This window comes from Balaenoptera acutorostrata, chromosome 17 (assembly GCF_949987535.1).
Source record: "Balaenoptera acutorostrata chromosome 17, mBalAcu1.1, whole genome shotgun sequence".
NCBI lineage: Eukaryota > Metazoa > Chordata > Mammalia > Artiodactyla > Balaenopteridae > Balaenoptera > Balaenoptera acutorostrata.
In genome coordinates, this window is record NC_080080.1 from 72,879,446 (window position 1) to 72,898,584 (window position 19,139).

Sequence of the window (19,139 nt, forward strand, 5' to 3'; positions counted from 1 at the left end):
ACTGGTTTCACATGACACCAGGAAGCTCCCGAGGAGGTCGCACAGCAACAGGGGGCAGTTTAACCCATTTCCTACAACTCAGCTGAAATTTCTGGAATGCCAGTGTGAGCCAACCTTGAAGGGCTGGGAAGGTCAGACATAAAGACTGTGATACTTCACTCAACAGCAGGAATCAGACGTTCCTCTAGGAAGTAGGAAGGGCTGGTCCCCTACTTTAGTCATCCAACTTCTTCAGGGAAGAATTCTAAGGAACAGAAAGAATCAACACATTGGAGCTCAGCAGGAAGACTGGGGAGGGGAAAACAAATGCCAAACACAACAGAGAGGATAAAGCCCCAAGGAGGCAGAAATACTGGCAGAGATGGTCACAGATATGCCTATGCCTCATAGAAAATTCTCTTTCTCCACTTTAACTTCCTTCAAAATAAAATATTTGTAGATGTGAAGAAATTTCAAAGTAGCCTGGAGGGGCCCTTGAGATGTTTGGGTTCTTGAGAGGTTCGAACTTCAAGGGCTTATGGAAAGGATTTCAATGACCTGAGGTCTCTGGGTCTCCTGGAACATTTGGGTGAAAAGGAGGTAGAGGCCTTTCTATGGCAGTGAGCTCCAAGGAACATAGTACATCCCAGAACAGAAGCTGGGGCTAACTGCTCAGGATTGACTCTGGTAAAGGGAGAGGAGTTCTCTGAGTTCCTTTTTCTGCTACTCCTGCTTATCTAGAGGCAAAATTTCAAGACAAAAGTCATGTTTATCAATTAAGAAGATGATTTCGGAGTTACCATTTATCATTGCTGCATCTCTTGGGGCCTAACCCAAGGAGAGAGGAACACTGTTTGGGGCAGTAAGGCGCTTTAATAGTCTCCATGCAAATAGTCTCCATTAATAGTCTCATGCAAATAGTCTCCATTTAATAGTCTCCATGCAATAGTCTCCATTAATAGCTTTAATAGTCTCCATTACAAATAATGAAAATGCACAACTTGAATCCTTTAAAGGCCTAGGAGATACATAAATGAACAAACTTAACAATGAATAAAGTCCCCCCAAAATGCCATGAAATGTGTGTTTAAGTTTCTAGTATAAACAAATTCACCTCAATACAAAATACAATGCAGAATATGAATTAGTCACCATTAATCTGGTAACTGAATTCTCGGACAAACCAGCTGCCCAGATGTGCAGCTCCTTCTGGAATACATAACATTCTAACATGAGTTAGAATCCTCATAAATGAGGATGGTGATGAGAAACTGAAAAATGTTCTTCTAAATTTTAAATGAGATAATACAGTGTCTGACATATAGGAAATGCTAAATAAATGGATTTCATTTTCTATAAATTTCTATTCCCCATCACCCTGGACTTCTCCTTTTTGCACATTATTCCTTAATGGCCCCAAATTCCTGATGGCATCACAAACCAATGTCAGAAAGACCCATCACTGGATTATTAGGGACAGTACTCTCTACACTGCTCTTAATGTTGCGCAGGTGGGATACAGATCAGCTGGGGTTACATTTGAATAGGAATGGAGATTCAGAGCACAGATTTAACAGCAAGTCAAAGAATGTCTACCAGAGTAGCTCGTTAATTACATGTACCAAACACTATAATAAAATAGCATCTATCCATCCAGGAAATGTTCCTTTACTTGCTGTTTGAAAGCAATGATTTCCATAGTTGACTTGTGTACAATTATTCCTTCAGTGACTGAATGTCTGTTTAAAGCAGTTCAAGAGCTCAGAAAATTCCCTCTGATGTGACTATAAGGCAGGAATAGTATTTAGGATATTATAAAATTGCCTCTGGTATTCAGGTTCGCAAGCATTTAACAAGCACCCTCTGCAGAGTCAGGTACCACTGGGTGCTGGGAGAATAAAAACAAACAAGACAGGGTAGAGTTTACCTTTAAGGAGCTCAGAGACAAACAAGCAGGTGACTTCAGTACCATGTGAAATGAAGTGTTATGATAGAGAAGGGGCACCAGATCCAGCTATCCTGGGAGCGAGAGGCTGGAGAGGCGACTGCTTATAAGAGGTGATGTATAAGAAGAGTCTTAGACAGTGAGTGACACAGGCCAAGCAAAACAGTTTGGAGCAGAGTAGAGTGTCCCAGGAGGGAGTGGGGCAGAGAGCGGAAACTGGCTGGGGTCAGAGGAAGCTAGTATTATGTAAAAGAGCTTAAAGCTCAAACTAGCTTTAAAGCAAAGTCAATGTAACAAAGGACTTTAAAGGCAGCAGATAGGTACACAGTGAAATATAACTTCTCATCCTCTTCTTCAGATGAAGCTCTACTGTGTTTTGAAAGCAAAAACTATGACTACTTCTCTCTTAGATGTTGTCAGTTCCATTTCACCAAACCAATACAAGGCATAAGAGCAAATGTGATTTGGGACAACTGGCTAACTATTTAGGAAAAATAGAAGACAACTAAACTGGATCCCTATATCACCCCTCATATCAAAATAAATCTCAGGTGCGTCAGAGGTTGGTATGTAAAATACGAAGTCAAAAAATATAAAAATAAATTCATAAACATTTTGTAATCTAGGGGTGAAAAAGTATTACCCTTAAACATGATGAAATGTTTAGACACTACAAAGAAAATGCTTTACAACTTTTCTATGGAAAAAAATACCATAAAGAAAAATTTTAAAAACACGATGATACGAATATTTGTTGACTTATTTGAACAATAATATGGCCAAGACTCTAATATTTGAAAAAATATGTCAAAAATGTAACAAATTTATAAGACCACAATCCCAGTAGAAAAACTGGCAAAGAACATGTGCAACTCACAAGAAATGAAAAACAAATGAATAATAAATCATTGAAAATATTCTCAATGTAAATGTGAATTAAATCTATAAAGCAATTCTATTTATCACCATCCATGTGGGCAAAGGTTGATAAGATAAATATCTTCTAATGTCGATGCTGTTAGAAAAAATAGTCACTAATTTTTACTAGTATTTGGAGTATAGATTATTAAAACATTTTGGGCGTCATTTAGCAATAACTATTAAATTTTAAGTGCAAACATCAATCCATCCACCCTACAAAAGACCTGGCCAGTACTCTTTCGAACTACCAAGGTGATGGGAAACAAGTGAGAAATAGTCACAGACCAGAAGAAAGAAGAAACACAATGACTAAATGCAATTGGTATCCTAAATTAAACTCTGGGACAACAAAATTCAGTGGGAAACATCCCACTGAAATCTGGAATTTAGTGAATAGTAATGTACAAATATTGGTTTTCTTACTTTTGACAACTAATGTGGTTTATTGTATTACCATGCTAATATAAGATGTTAATTTTAGAGTAAACTGGGTGAGGGGTATATATTATCTTGCAACTTTTCTGTAAATCTAAAATAACTCCAAAATTAAAAGTTTATTTAAAAATTTGATTAACTAGCAATTTCATTTCTAAGAAACGTATCCTATAGAAATGCTGCAGCAGGACTTCCCTGGTGGCTCAGTGGTTAAGAATCCGCCTGCCAATGCAGGGGACACGGGTTCGAGCCCTGGTTCAGGAAGATCCCACATGCCTAAGCCAGTGCACCACCACTACTGAGCCTGAGCTCTAGAGCCCATGAGCCACAACTACTGAGGCCACGCACCACAACTACTGAAGCCCACGTGACTGGAGCCTGTGCTCCGCAACAAAGACAAGCCACCACAATGAGAAACCCATGCACAGTAACGAAGATCCAACACAGCCAAAAATAAGTAAATAAATAAATTTATCAAAAAAGAAAAAAAGAAATCTTTGCCATAAACGTCCTGAAGAACATTTAAGAAAAAAAAAAAAAGAAATACTGCAACCAGCATAAAAAAATAAGTATATAAGGATATTCAGTACACATTAATTGTAACTGTAAAAAAAAATGTAGAAAAGAAGATTAAATAATTGAGCTGTAACTATAAAGTGGAATGTTATACATCCATTAGAAAGGATGTGTTCTAGACTTAAAACTACTGGAAAGAAAGTTGTCTATGGTATATTGTTAAAAGAAGTAAAAGCAAGTTGCTGTATACAGATACAGATAGAGAGATAGAAATAGATATTTACAGTTAAAACATACACACACACACACACACACACACACACACACACAGAAGAAATCTGGAAAAATCATGTAATTGGTTTTTGAGAGATAGGAAAGTGGAGGACTGACTTTCTCAGTTTTTCAAATTTTTCCCCTTGAACATTATTAATTTAGTACAACTGATATGTTTCTTTCCAAATGTTGTAATGGAAAAAATAGTGGACAATTAAGAATTAGAAAATTTAGGAAATATCCAGTTTTGCATTGCCATTATATGATCTCGGGCATGTGGCTTAGTTTATCTGGGCCCACCTTTCCCCAGATAACAGGAAGAAGTGAGATTTGATCACCTCTTGATACCTTTCCCAGACCTAAAATTCTATTAGTTTATTGTCTTGAGGATCGGGTGATCCTGCCACTCTAACATCTGTAGAAATTGGTTTAATTAGTTTTACAATGTCTCTTTTAAGAGTTAATAAACATTATCTTTTAGCTGATGGAGGAGGAGGTATGGGGTAGGTAAAAACAGATATATTAACTCATTTACTCAAAGAGTTTTATAAAGTAACTTGGGACTCATGGCCAATTCATAATGAACACAACTGGTTTGTGGTTCATTACCTAATAGTAACATTAGGTTACCTGGAACATTCCTCTTTTACAGAATGGTTTTGACCAATTATTGGACACCATCAGCCTGAGAGACTATATATATACTTTCAGCGGTTAATGGACATTTCAAAGGCACCATGATTCAAACTTTCTTTAAACTCTTTTATACACTTTAATGAGTTGCTCCTAGTCAACCTTGGGCACACACATTACTAAGAAGTCAAACATATTCTTTCCATTCCTAACAATTATATATTTTTCTGAAATCTATTCAGTTATTGCAGGCAGTGTAGGTTTATCAATTACCTCTCCAAGCTGTCCATTATCTATTTTGAGAGTATAATTTGTTTCCCGCATAGAGTATGTGTTAACAGCATGATGAGTTTTACATTTGTAATTAATTTTGAACTGACAAAGAAGGTAGGAAAAATTCTCCCATAAATAAAAGTAATGAATGCAAGTATTTAAACAAAAGGTCCTAGTAACTTCCAGCAACTAAAAAAAAGAAAAAAACTCAATCTTCTCTATCTTTTAAATTTAAAATACCAAGATATTTTGTTCCTTCTTCACGATACTCCAGAGATTTTGAAATTCTAATACTAAAAAGGATAATAAATGACAGGCAGGCACACTGCATTGAATCTGTGAGCAAGAAATTGTTTACTTCTCAATAAAAGTAATAAGATTAGTTTTCCTGTACATGACCAATTGGCTTGTTCACACAAAGTTTTATCAAAAAATCATTTTTCTAGACATAAATTCCTACCCATGATGAAACTAAATATTTTGCTACTCTTAACACTTTTAGAATGATAGAGAGCTTGAAATTAAATTACACTAAATGCCTTTATATTTATTCGGCATTAAACCTTATTTTCTTTACTGTCATTCTGCCAGCGTGATATCATCGGAGTTGAAGAGAGATGCTAATGCTATTTATATTACACTGCACTGTCCTCTAATTGACCTTGTTTGTGCAATGGAATGGCTGCTTTTCTCAAGCTGCCAGCCCTTTATTGCAGCATTTTGACCATGCACTGGTGGCTCTTTGTGCTACTGCTGAGTTCAAGAATCAATACTGCATTCCCCACAGCCAATAAAGGCAGCTGACAGCATGAATTAACTGAGTGTGGCCAGTTGCATGGAGGGCCATTGTCTTTAAGGAAAATCTGGACGTGATTACCAGCCTCCTTCTCTGAGTGAAGGTTTTAATGCAAAGTGCGAGGTTGCTATAATTTAATTTTGGCCTGCTGCTCTGACACGCTCCGCTTTGCCACCTCTTCACAGAATCCAAGCTATAAATGGCTGCAAACCAAAACACATACAGAGACAAAGGCAAATACTCACAGTCATATGATAGCAGTGGTTTCACCTGACTTGGCCATTCTCTTCTGATAGTATCCTTATAACAGGTTCTATTTCTTCAACCCAGTCTACCTACCATAGTCATAAGTCAAGCAAAAGTTAAAAATTAAACTTGTTATAACCTCTATATCTAAATGAAATTTTCCTATGTGGCAAGGTGGAAAAATCTTCATGAAGAACCCATTGCTTTCAAATCGACTGTCAAAATTATAGAAAAATTTGTCTATACTTCCTCATCCACCACCCATGGCAAGATGACTTCTGTCCCCTCTATTCCATTGACCTATTTTCCCTTACAACAAAATCAAATCAATTATTTCCAACTCTTATCTTCTCCACAGTATTTACTATCAAAGACTTCCTCCTTCGTCAAACGTTCTCATCTCTTGGAATCTTGTTGCTTCTCAGTGTTGGTGTTCCTCTCATTTTATCCTTCTTCTCTTCTGACTTTAATGTGGCCCCTCTGTGTACAACCTCATCCTTTTTCATGCCTGTAATTACTTTCAGTTTCCATGTATTGACTCCCAAGTATTGACTATCATCTTCATCTCCAACCTGGTCCTCTTAAGAATTTTGATTGTCCCATCAGTATTTTGAACTCCTCATCTCTCAAACTCAGAACATTATCTCCTTTTGGGTTTTCCAGTTCAGTAAATGACCATCAGTTTCATATGCAAGAACCTGGACCTGTCCTTCACCTTCCACACCGAATCGGCTATCAAGTCCTCCTAATCTACCCCTTATTCTTGCAACCAAGCCATCCCCTCACCTCCATCGTTTCCACGGCCTCTATACTAGTCAGGCTCTCCTTCAAAGGCCTTTCTCATCCATCTCCCTGACTCCATACTTGGCCCTGCCCCTGCCATTGAAATATCCACCCTGAAACTAACCTTATCTTTCTAAAACTCGAATCGGTTCACATTACTTCTCTGTTAAAAAATTTCAAAGACTCCACATTAAGACTTTAGTTACCTCTTTAGCTTCAAGTTTTACGGGGTGTTGTCTTTTGCCCTTTCGCAATGACATGTATTTTGGTCCCATAACTACTAACTCAATGATTTAAATACAAGGACAAGGACCATGGCAAAGACTTACTTTGCAACCAGAACAAAGGAAAACACCTATTAGACACTTGACTGCAATCATTATGCTCCAAGGCTGCAGTTATTGTCTAAGCTTCCACAAGTATGTTAGACAAAGGGAAAACCCACAGAGTAACAAAGGGGGATTTATGTAAGCCTTTAAAAGGGGAAATGACATGTCATTTCTTGCTTTATCAAAAGACCTATATTTCCAGAGAATTTTAGTATTGAAAACATCAGTTCTGTTTATAATAGGCAATGCTCTTGGTTGAAATTAATTCAAGCAGAGTTATTCAAGGGACAGTGTATTATATACAAACCATTTAACTTGAGCTTTAAAACGATTTTTCATGTCTGAGAATTATCAAGATACCGGTCTGGATCAACACTTTCCATAAACTGGAATAAAACCTGTGGTTTTAAAGGCTTTTATTTTAAAGGCAGACATGTGTGAGACTCTTAAAGGCACAGTTTCAGATCTCTTCCCACTCAAAAATTCTGTTGCTATTCATTTTTTTCAGGACAGTTTTATTTTACTTCCATTGTCCCCAAATATCCTACCCATTAAAAAACAAATTAAAGTATAGAATTCTTATATTCCCACTTCCAGAAAGGCTGAAATGAAGTTGGTAATGCTACAGCTACCTAAGCTGCCTCATTCTCCCCAGAATATGTAGCCATCAGCTAAGAAATAGGTGTGTTCAACTTCAAGTCAGCACGTGATGCTCCTTCCAGGATATCTGTAGAAAACATGTTTGTTGCTTTCCTACCCTTCCTCCCACCAGCTCTTTCATCTCTCATATGAGGCACTTCCCTGGCCTGAGAAACTTCAAGGGTTTATGGCTTGGCGGCTCAACACCATTTGAGGGTTCTGTTGAGAGTGCAAGAGGCAGATAAAAGGAAAGCACGCACGATTCTCTGTCCTCCACACCTCGCATGGAGGACAGAGGATTATAGCGTGGAAGGAGGCTCAGGCTGCCTCCATAATGACCGGCTTGCTGCTGCTTGTAATGTAGGAAGAGTTAGTGAACAGCAGTGGGAGGGGCATTTTGTGATACATACGTACATTCACTTTGCCATTAAAAGAAGAGGTAACGTGGTCCAAGAAGCCCAAGGAGTAATCACCAGGTAATGTCTCTAACTCACCCTCCCTTATTATCACCAGGTAATGTCTCTAACTCACCCTCTTGGCATTGAAGTATGGCTACTAGCAAGAAAGAAAGTGGACACAAAGGAGAAAATGTCACACCCCCTTTATATTTGGGAAGGTACATTTGTGTAGCTGCTTCCGAGACTTCAAAGTGACTGATTAAAACCATTAAGTACTTTTGCTCTTGATTTAGTTTACCTAAAATGATTCTTCTGAGCAGCAAGATGATTTTTACCAAGTTCCCTTAATCAAAGGCAACATCCACTGTATTAGATCTGCCTTAAAATATATTTTATAGGATTCAGCATACTTTACACCTTCCTGAAATAACCCTACGTTTTTAACGACAATTGTGGTTGCCCGGCCTTTTGACCTGATGGAAGAGTAATAGCAGCCCAGTTCCCTGAAGTGGTGCAAGTCTGGATGGGAGCGGGGGAATGGAGAGCCGTTCATTAAAGCCTTCGCTGTGGGCCTGTCCGCGAGAATCGCTGTACATCAAAGCCTGAAAATATATACGCTTTTTCTCTCTCGTCGGTAACGTGCAAAAGCCATGTTTATTTGTTAATCTAGTCTCCATCCCCTTACCCTTACCCAAAAAGTTCTGTTTCCATTAATTAAAAAATGTGGCTGCTTTTTGTTTTTCGAACCAAGCCTCCGAGTGAATTATCTGGCCAAAGCAAAAGGCCAGGGGGCCCTCTGGATAATATACGAGAAGGCTCTATGGCATCAGCTGGGAAATCTGCAGCCAACATTGGAATAATCAAAAGTGACCCATATGCAATAATAGCCTGTGTGACAGTGAAGAGGGGACATCAGGAAGCAGGTGGTCTATATGACAGAAGATCAATACTCCTGTAGAGGGGATAAAATAGATTCCAAATGGAAAATAAACTCGTGGAGGATACGTCCAGGAAGACAAGAGAAGAGGAAGGAAAATAAGCCAAACGTGCAGGAAACAACACAACAAAGAGAAAGTGAGGGCATGTGTGAGGCCCACAGCTGATGTGACGATAAAAACTGACTGTGTGAGAGTCGATAGGAATTTGTTTCCCTGGCAAAGAAAGGGGGCAATGCAGGCATTCAGGAGCTCAAGCCACCCAGGTGAGCCAGGATCTTCTCTATGCTAGTTTAATATGCTTACAAAATATCATCATTTGTACAAAGTGTTTACAGCCTCAAAAACTTGGTTTCGTTTAGTGAGGCCTAGTTTTTAGTAAGGAAATGAGGACAACCCAAATTTCACTTCTTTTGAAAATATATTTCAACAAAAAGGGAGATGGATAGAGGTAAACCTAATTTGCATTATTTAGTTCAAAAGAAATGTTGCTTTGATGCCACTGCATATATTTGCAGTGCTTCCTTGCTCTCCTGGGAGCTGGTTTGTATTAACATTCCATTCCTCTTTTTCATTATTGCTACCACATATATTAAAACACACGTGTGCCACACACACACACACACACACACACACACACACACACACAATTAGCTGATAAAACCATAACAGCAACCTCCAGTATGAGAACTTTCTCCAGAATTCAATTCCAAACATAAATACAACTAAAGACTCTGACAAATGTTAATAAAATTTCATTAGCTTAAAAGACAACATTGGAATTTCATGATTCTTTGTTCCTAACGTGGGTCGCGTGAATCCGTGCTTCCAGGGACTCACATTATTCTGCAGTTAGGCCTGGAGAATATTTCAAATCTCATTCAAATGGTGGAACATTGCATTATCTACAGCATCATCTTGATTTCTTCCTTTTATTTTTTTGTAAAGGAAACTCGCAATGCGTTGTTCCTCAGATGCTGGGAGAGGAGTGGGGTGTCTCACTTCCCATCTGCTCATGGGTACCCGAGGAGGGTTTTCCTCCCAACTACTGCAAACCTATATGGAATTCAGAAGTCAAGAACTGTGATCTTCTTACAGAAACAGCTTTAAAAATCTCCAGCTATTCCCTCAATGCAGCAGATGCGTGGGCTACTGCCCAGCTCCGGCTGGCTCTCAAAACTGCTGACACCAAGCCTGAGATTCTGTAAGGAAGCAGCGTAATGTTTACACAGAGCTGCCAGGGTTGATGAGATGCCCTCCTTGGCACGCTCTTCAAGTACATCTTTCGTTCCTGCATCCCCACGTTGCTTGAAACGGTCTTGCTTTCCGTGGCTCTGGGCTCACTCTGCCTGGATGGTGAGCTCCATGAGGGCAAGTCTGTGTGTAATAATTCCGGTATCATCTCTCACAGGGCATGGGACATGGTAAGAACTCTGTGATCACTTGCTAGATGAATAAATAGAATGAAGAATCTTGAAGAAGCCTCCTAAAGGCCAATCACTTCCTGAATCTGGCAGGGAGCTCTGTGTCCCTAAAGGAAGACACATAACTGAGAAGAGCCAACTCCCTTACTGCCTGGAGGGGAAGAAAAGCCAAATAAGCCCTGATGCTGAGGACCCATTTGGACCAGCACAGGGTAGACCATAACTGAGGGCTGTGCTGAGAAACACAGGCTGAGCCCCGCGAGCAGCTCATTGAAAGGGAAGGAAGGTTTTAATGAACTGCCTGGAGGGCTCAGCCTGTGTTTCTCAGTACAGCCCCCAGTTATACCCCGCCCTGTGCTGGTCTTTCTTTCCTGACTGGAACTCCTTCGCTCCTAAGGCTGAATCTCAGCAATGGTGAGCCCTCTCCATGCCTGGAACCCAACCAGGGAGCGGGATGTTGCTTCCAAAGTCAAAACCAGGGTCAAGCTTTTGCCTTTTGACCCTATTATTTTAATTTTGGGTGAGTCTTAAAAAGTCGAGATGATACCTGGATGATTACAGCTCCAGCTCCAAGTTTATCGCAGCCCTAACCTCCATGCCTGATATAAGAGGCCCAGGAGACTGTGGGCCCCTCCTGCCCCTGCCTTCTTCCTGACTGCCCAGCCCCGCTGGCCGAGCTGCCCTGCTGCAGTGTGACAACGCCTGATTCATGGCTGTCTGCGCTCAGGCAGGCAGGGCTTTCGCTGGAGCCTGCACAGCTGCTGTATCCTAAGAAGAGCCCACGTTTTATCAAGTCTTTCCCTCAGGAAGATCACAAACCACGTGATGCCCGAACATCTCTTCATCCGGCCCCGTCCCTTGGGAAGTGAAGACTACACGTAGCCTTAGAGAAAGAGGCTGTCAGAGCTCTAACTAAAATGTGGTTGGCATGTGGAGGGTTACTCTGCCCTCCAACAGAATGCGCCACATGTTTTTCTGTAAGCACAAGTGACTGAATTTATTCTTTATCTGAAAGATAGTTAAAATGAGTTGTCAAACACTTTCGGTTTAGTACCATATTCAAGACTTTTTTTGTTGTTGTTTCAAATGGCTTTTTGCGTAATTAGGACATTCTTAAATATATTAAAAAGACCTTTTGTCTATTTACCTATTTAATAATTTTCCAATTGAACTGTGAGGGGCAAACTAAGGAAGATCTAATATAGAAATGCCTTCTGTATTATTAAACAATGCATTTAATCTCCAGGACTTCCAGATGAATATTTCAGTCTGGGGCAGGTGGATAATGCTAGCAGCCCTCCCTACAATGCATAAACATACATGCATGTGCACATATATGTGCACATATATGCATGCACACACACAGTTATCTCTCTGAGGAGTGCTACAAACTCTGTTTTTTATGCCACGGGCTACAGGATATAACCAAGTGAGAATTATAGTCTTCTGTGGTTTCAGAACAGTATGGAGGTTCCTTAAAAAACTACAAATAGAACTACCATACGACCCAGCAATCCCACTACTGGGCATATACCCTGAGGAAACCATAGGTCAAAAAGCGTCATGTACCACAATGCTCACTGCAGCTCTATTTACAAGAGCCAGGACATGGAAGCAACCTAAATGTCCAATGACAGATGAATGGATAATGAAGATGTAGTACATATATACAATGGAATATTATCAGCCATAAAAAGGAATGAAATTGGGTCATTTGTAGAGATGTGGATGGACCTAGAGTCTGTCATACAGAGTGAAGTAAGTCAGAAAGAGAAAAACAAATATCGTATATTAACACATATATGTGGAATCTAGAAAAATAGTACAGATGAACCTATTTGCAGGGCAGGAATAGAGACACAGATGTAGAGAACGGACATGTGGACACGGGGGGGTGGGGGAAGGGGAGGGTGGACGAAGTGGGAGATGAGGATGGACATATCTACACGACCACACGTAAAATAGATAGCTGGTGGGAACCTGCTATAAAGCACAGGAAGCTCAGCTCAGTGCTCTGTGACGACCTCCTAGATGGATGGGATGGGGGGGAAGGAAGTCCAAGAGGGAGGGGTTATATGTATGCTGATATGGCTGATTCACTTCATTGTACAGCAGAAACTAACACAACATTGTAAAGCAATTCTACTCCAATTAAAAGGGAGGAAGGAAGGAAGGAAGGAAGGAAGGAAGGAAGGAAGGAAGAAATGAAGGAAGGGAGGGAGAGAGGGAGGGAGGGAGGGAGGGGGAGGAAGAAGGAAAGAAAGTCCTTTGTGGTTTAATAAGGTGCTAAATGAGAAGAATCAGAATGTCCCCCTTGATCAAACCCCAGCCTCTATTTGCTCATTCTATCTGGGTTTCAAACGACCCCTGCTTCCCAAAGCCTAACCCCATTCTCTGTGAACCACCTGTGAGGACTTCACCGTGGGGACTCGAAGACTTTGTGGGAAGTGTCAAATGTATTTTATAAGGAAAACTATGTTTTACTCTTTTGAAGCTATCAAACAAAAAAAGAGTGCTTTGCGGTGTCATTTTAATATATGAGCCTAGGGATAATTTACTTAGCCATGTAAGGGAGCTCTCTTGACTTGATTTCCGTGCACACTGATGTTTGCTTGAACCCACCCACCTGCTGGTATATACAAACGGGTAACTTGGGAGATTTTTTTTCTGTTCCTTAATCTATCAAACCCCAGCCTGATTCTTGAAAAAATAAATATTCTAAGAAAAAATTAGGGGAAATATCTGCTTATCTCTCCTTTTTGAATAAAGAACAACAAAAGACAGCATGAGCAAGGGACTGGCGAAATGAAAATGTGGATTTAGAAAACGTTATTCACAATCTGAGTAGCAAAATTCATCCCAGGTGAAATCTTTTCTTTAGAGAAGTGGATGATTTCATTGATGCTCTAAATGCAAATGGTATTAGATATTCAGGCCCTTGATCTAGCCGCCTGGATGGGCTTTTGGATTCTGTAAAATTCATTTTTCTTTACTCTTAAAACATCATTTATTTTCTTTATCTAGGTATGTAAAGGGAAAGAGAAACAAACAAACAAAAATAAAAATTACTGAAGAGGGAACAAAACAAATCATTCCCTAAGCAATAATAGTTGCGGAAAGCGGCCTTTCACATTCACTAACTTCTTTCTCTGAGTGAAAAACAAAAACAAGTTGAATATATTTTCCCTTGAAAGCTGCAAAATGATTTGTATTCTCAGAATTATCAAAGTGATTCTGTGTTCTCAGAAGTATCAAACAATTCACAGGAAAAACCGGAACTACTAACCTATTAGTAATGACATCTTAAAGCCTGAAGGAGAGAAAACTGAGGAGACAATTCTTCTAAACATGTCAGTGTAAGAAAAGAAGGAGACTTAAAATGACCTGTCCATCTTAGAGCAAGATTTTTGAAATGATAATCTCATTATCTCAAAAGCAACTCCGATCTCTAGAGTTTTGCCTTTTTATGCTAAATGTATCTATTTTCACTTAATCTTCCTTTTTCACAAGGTTTAAAGTAAATCTTCTGATATAAAACTGCTGAATTAGACAAATGACATTTGTTTGATTAATGTCTCTCATAAGCAAGGACTCCATGACCTCTGCATGTTTCTGTCAGGTGTCATTTAGGCTACATTTAAATTCAGGCTAGGATCACGGAGACACTGGATAAAGGGTTGGTTTCGCTGTGATGATGTGGCTTTCCTATAGGCAGATAATGAGTGTGAAGTAATTTTTCATATATATGGGATGGGAGAAGGAACAGTGTCAACTCAGAGAATATTTTATTTCAAAAATAAAATAGAATAAGTTTGAAATAAATTCCCCAAGGCTTGTAAGTAACTTTCACTCACCTAATTTGGCATCTGTTTACTTGCATTTATGTACCACATTTGTATTACTATGTGACCCATATTAAACCAATTTAGATTATGGTTGGGGGACGTTGAGCAGACAATTTAGATTACCACAAATATCCTTAATGTGATATTTTTAATCACTAGCTAATTTAAATAGTAACAATTAAGATTGTAGTTATAATCTTTACCTGTTAGGAATGTATTTAGCTGCAGGTAATGAAGTACTAAACTATACTATCTTAACAAAATAGGTATTGGTTTTTTTCCGACAAAAAAGCAAGACAAGATGATGAACTCTGATGTGAGTTGGATAGCTCTAGGATGTCAAGCCAGACATGTTTTCTCTCTTATAGTCACAAGATGGCTGTACAGCTCCAGGCATCACATCTGCATTCAAAGCAGGAAAAGAGGTGAAAAGTGGTGTGAACCACGTCTATTCTTCTATACAAAAAAGGGAAAATCCTTTGCAGAAACAATCTTAACAGACTTCTTAGATTCCTTTGGCAGAACTGAGTCTCACGGCCACCCCTAATGCCCTGGAGACCAGGAGAGCAAGGAAAATGATTGTCGTGATTGGCTTTGGCTAATTACAATCTATATCAGATCCAGGGTGGCAAAGTACATTGCCATTCTGAACAAATGTGGGCTTCTGTTAGAAAGGAAAAAGGAGAATGGATGTTAAGTAGGCAATAACATTGTCCTACATCCATAAACAGAAATCAATAGTTCTCTTGCTTATTTGCCAAAATAGGCAACCTTCAGTCTTCAAACTCAAAGTGTTTGTCCAGCTGACAACAGTCAAGCACATCATCTTGGTATGGAAAGAAGCATACTTCCTACTAATTTCCACAGGGTCCTTAATATCTATCATCAGAACTGATGTTATATGACAGCAGAACTTAACCAAAGTTCAAATAAAATATCTTTCTTTTCCTACTGTTGTTTGAAAAGTGCTTCCTATAGGCCTATGTGTGTCTTCACGCTCCATCTTCTCTACATTTGCTATCCAAGGCAATAAGGAACAGGTTGCTTGGTTTGTTGTAAGATGCCCAGATCATCCTCAAGGTCTTTAAGCGAGTTGACAGAGCATAACGGAAAGTTCACAGACGCTGGTAAAAGACAGACCTGAGCTTGCCCCCAAGTTTCTTCTCTTACTTGCTGCCTAATCTTTGGTAAGTTACTTTCTACTTCATTTTTCTCATCTGGACACGAGTGTAACCATCCCCAACTCATGAGCAGCCACAAGGATGGAACGGGTCACGTAGACCAACGTTCAGGACCCACCATGCTGTGCCTCAACCTCTCCCCCTTAAAAGTGTCACCTCTCCTGGGAGCCAGCAGAGGAGAACCACTGCCCGCTGAGAATTTCAGGATTGGTTTTAAATCTCGCCCTTAAGTCTGCAGAGAAAAAACTTTCATTTCCCAGATTACAAAAGGTCTTTTATTTTGCTGAGATGAAAAATGGATTCAAATCCTTCCAAGTTTAAATCTGCAGTCCTAGAAAACAGAAACCCGACTTGACAATTCTTGGAAGTTGGGGTCTGGAGGCTTCTGAAAACAGAGATCCGGGTCGCTGGGGACGAGGGAGGGGAACAGAGTGACTGGACAGAGGAAGGTGGGGAGGTTCTGAAGCTGTAGTCAAGGCTTCCTTTCCTGCAACCTTCAGCCCTCATTAAAGTAGCTGATCTCTCCTCTAACCGCTTTTTTTTTCTGAGTTTATTTTATATCCAAGCTAACATCAGTTTTACGATTATGTAATAAATGTTATCTGCTTTCTCAAGTGTAAAAATAGGATAATAATAATATCTTTTTCAGTGGAATTATGTGGGGATTAAATGAGCTAATGTAGGTGAAAGTGCCTAGCACAATGCTTGACTCATGTTTGGTCCTTCAAATATATGCATTAAGCATGCGTATGTGTGTTTTCTGACTAGTTACTCATCAGATCTTTCCAAAGTAATTTTCATCATTCTTTGAATAGTTTGGGTTTTTTAATAAATTTCCAACTTTCTTCATTTTATTCATTATAGTCTTTCAGAAGTCTTCCCAAGGGATATAACATACTAACTGATGCTCTGCCTACACTGAATAAACATTTCCAAACCATTACATTTATATTAAAAATCTTTTTTCATCTATCTGCAAATTTTCATTTACAGCGCAGACTGTTAAAATTAAGTCAGTGAGGAAGAGACTTGATGTGACTCTTGTCTAGAAATCATCCCTAAAGACAGCAAAAGCCACTCCTCTAAAGGGAAGTTTTGATGAAGAGACCTGCAGGGCAGAACTGATTCTCATATTAGAAAACTAACACCCTGGGACATTCCGGGTGGCACCGTGGTTAAGAATCTGCCTGCCAATGCATGGGACATGGGTTCAAGCCCTGGTCCGGGAAGATCCCACATGCCTCGGAGCAACTAAGCCCATGCGCCACAACTACTGAGCCTGTGCTCTAGAGCCCACAAGCCACAACTACTGAGCCCGCGCACCTAGAGCCCATGCTCCGCAACAAGAGAAGCCCCCGCTCGCCCCAACTAGAGAAAGCCCACGCACAGCAACAAAGACCCAATGCAGCCAAAAAAACAAAAAAACACAACCTAACACCCTGCCTGCACCAGTAATTCCTTTCCAAACACTCATTCCATGATGGGTAGACACAGCTTTAATGGCAAGTGAACGCTGTATTTGAGGGATTGTTTTTGAAAATTGGAGACCCATTAGGCATGAATCTCATTTATGTAGAACTAGAAAGAGCAGCTCTGCTACTTGCAAAGCATTAGAACAAACTCCTGATCATAAATAAAATAAAAAGTCACACGTAGTGTTTTAGAGCTTAATTGATTATGCTGATTTTGGTATATCTTCTTTCCTGTTCTCCAAACTATTTAAGTAATAAAGTTTTAATTGCTATCTGCACCAATTAAGAGTCCTTGGCAAAATGCTTGAAAGCAAATAATAAATGATTCAAATGTATAAATAAAATGAAAATATGCTAACATAGGAATGATAGACTGTACCTACAGCACACGGGGGGCTTCCCTGCAGGAGAATGGAAGAGTCCCCCTCTTTCTAATATTACCATTTTTTTCTGTAGCAAAGGAAAAGGCAGCACTAGCAAACAAAAATTGCTTTTCACTTTGCCAACAAGCTAAATAGAATGAAATTTCAATGAAAGTGACTGGAAAATGTACATGGTTGATGCTAAATTTGCAAAAATTCCAAAGATATGGGTACAGTTTGTCACAAAAATGATGTTGAAATCTTTTTGTTTTGTCAGAAAAATTATGCAAAGGAAAAAATTGCCAATTTTCCTCCTCCAGCTCTTGTCCTTGCCTATTCTAGAATCTGTTGGCTTTCTGAAGAAAAGAGACAGGAATATTTGTACTTTTAAATCTTTTATTTTGCTAATCGCTAAGTGTCTGCGGCAGCCATGTTTCTTCAGGAGCTTTCATGAAGGTAACAGGCCTGCATCTGTCCCTCACAGCATCAGGGGACGACCAGAGACGGAGCCTTACATGAAAGCCCTTTTTAGACTTCAAAATGCCCCCAAATGTTCATTTCCCTTATTAGCTAAATGCTGACTTAGATACATTTAAATACTGTTTGTGGAAAAGAAAATGAGATTCTAAACTCAGGATCAAAGGGAAATTAGATAGCCTTAAAAGTAAGGATGGAAGATAAGAAAAAACAAAACATTCTTTTACTAAGATTGATAGACCAGGCCTAGATTCAGTCCTTATCTTTCATTAACAACAGCAACGCACCTTTTTTTTTTTTTTCACAGATCAGAGGAGCACAGACTCTTGTCTGAGTCTTCTCTGAACACCCAGCCTTTAAAACGTAGGAGGTCTATGGAAGAAGGTCTGTAAACACATATTCAATGAATGAATGAATGTTCACTAATGAACAGGTACAGGGGCTGAGGTTTTGTGAGTTTTTTTAACTTGCCATTGTTTATTTGTCTTTACGTTAAACGTATGAAATAGGTTTGGTCCTCCATTTTTTATAAGAAAACTAAAAATCGGAAAGGTATTTGCTATATGCTTAACTCTTCCTAAGCATTTCACATAATTATATCATTTAACGTTCCCTACAGCTCTATGGGGTGAGCGCTATTATCCCCATTTAAAAGTAAGAAAATTGACATAGAAAAAAGTAAAATTACTTGCCTAACAAATGAGGCCCACCAAGCAGGATTCTAATCCAGGCAGTCTGACCCCCAAGACCTCACTCCCAGTGTGAATATTATTCTGCCTTCCCTGCTGAGGGCACACAGCAAGGATGCAGTACAGACAAGATTTTGTATCTGACTCTGCTTGATTCCAAAGCATGATCTCTTTGCATTCCACCTCCTGGAGAGTATTTCAAAAGTTGCCAAAATAGAACATTGGAGTCAAAAAGAGTTGGAGGATTGGGAGTCTTGGTAGGAAAAACTGAAGTTGATAAGCCCTGTTTTGGGGTCAGTTTTGCTAAAGAGACAAAGAGGAAGACAGCATTGATGCATTGATGTGAGGGGAGCTGACCAGATCCAGGAGAGAGTCTGAATTCCATCACTAATGAGTGGATGACACTGAACGCTTTAATGCAACTGATCTAAGACTCAATTCCTTAAATGAGAGAATCAAGTAAAAGAGTGAAGCAAATGTTATGCAACTTGGGTTTTATACCAAAGTAAGCGGGACTATGAAGTTAGAAAATGCCACTGTTAGAGAGTGACAGTATGTCTTAACTCTTTTATAGGAACTACTGGCTGT

At 39.4% G+C, this 19,139-nt stretch overlaps 1 long non-coding RNA gene across 1 annotated transcript in view; it reads right to left on the reverse strand.

Annotated features, from left to right (window-relative positions):
• Positions 1-19,139, reverse strand: part of LOC130705567 (uncharacterized) — a 268,511-nt gene continuing 249,372 nt past the window's right edge. Inside the window, exon 7 of the long non-coding RNA XR_009005850.1 lies at positions 1-244. This is a non-coding gene — a long non-coding RNA (uncharacterized LOC130705567). The remainder of the gene's footprint in view (positions 245-19,139) is intronic.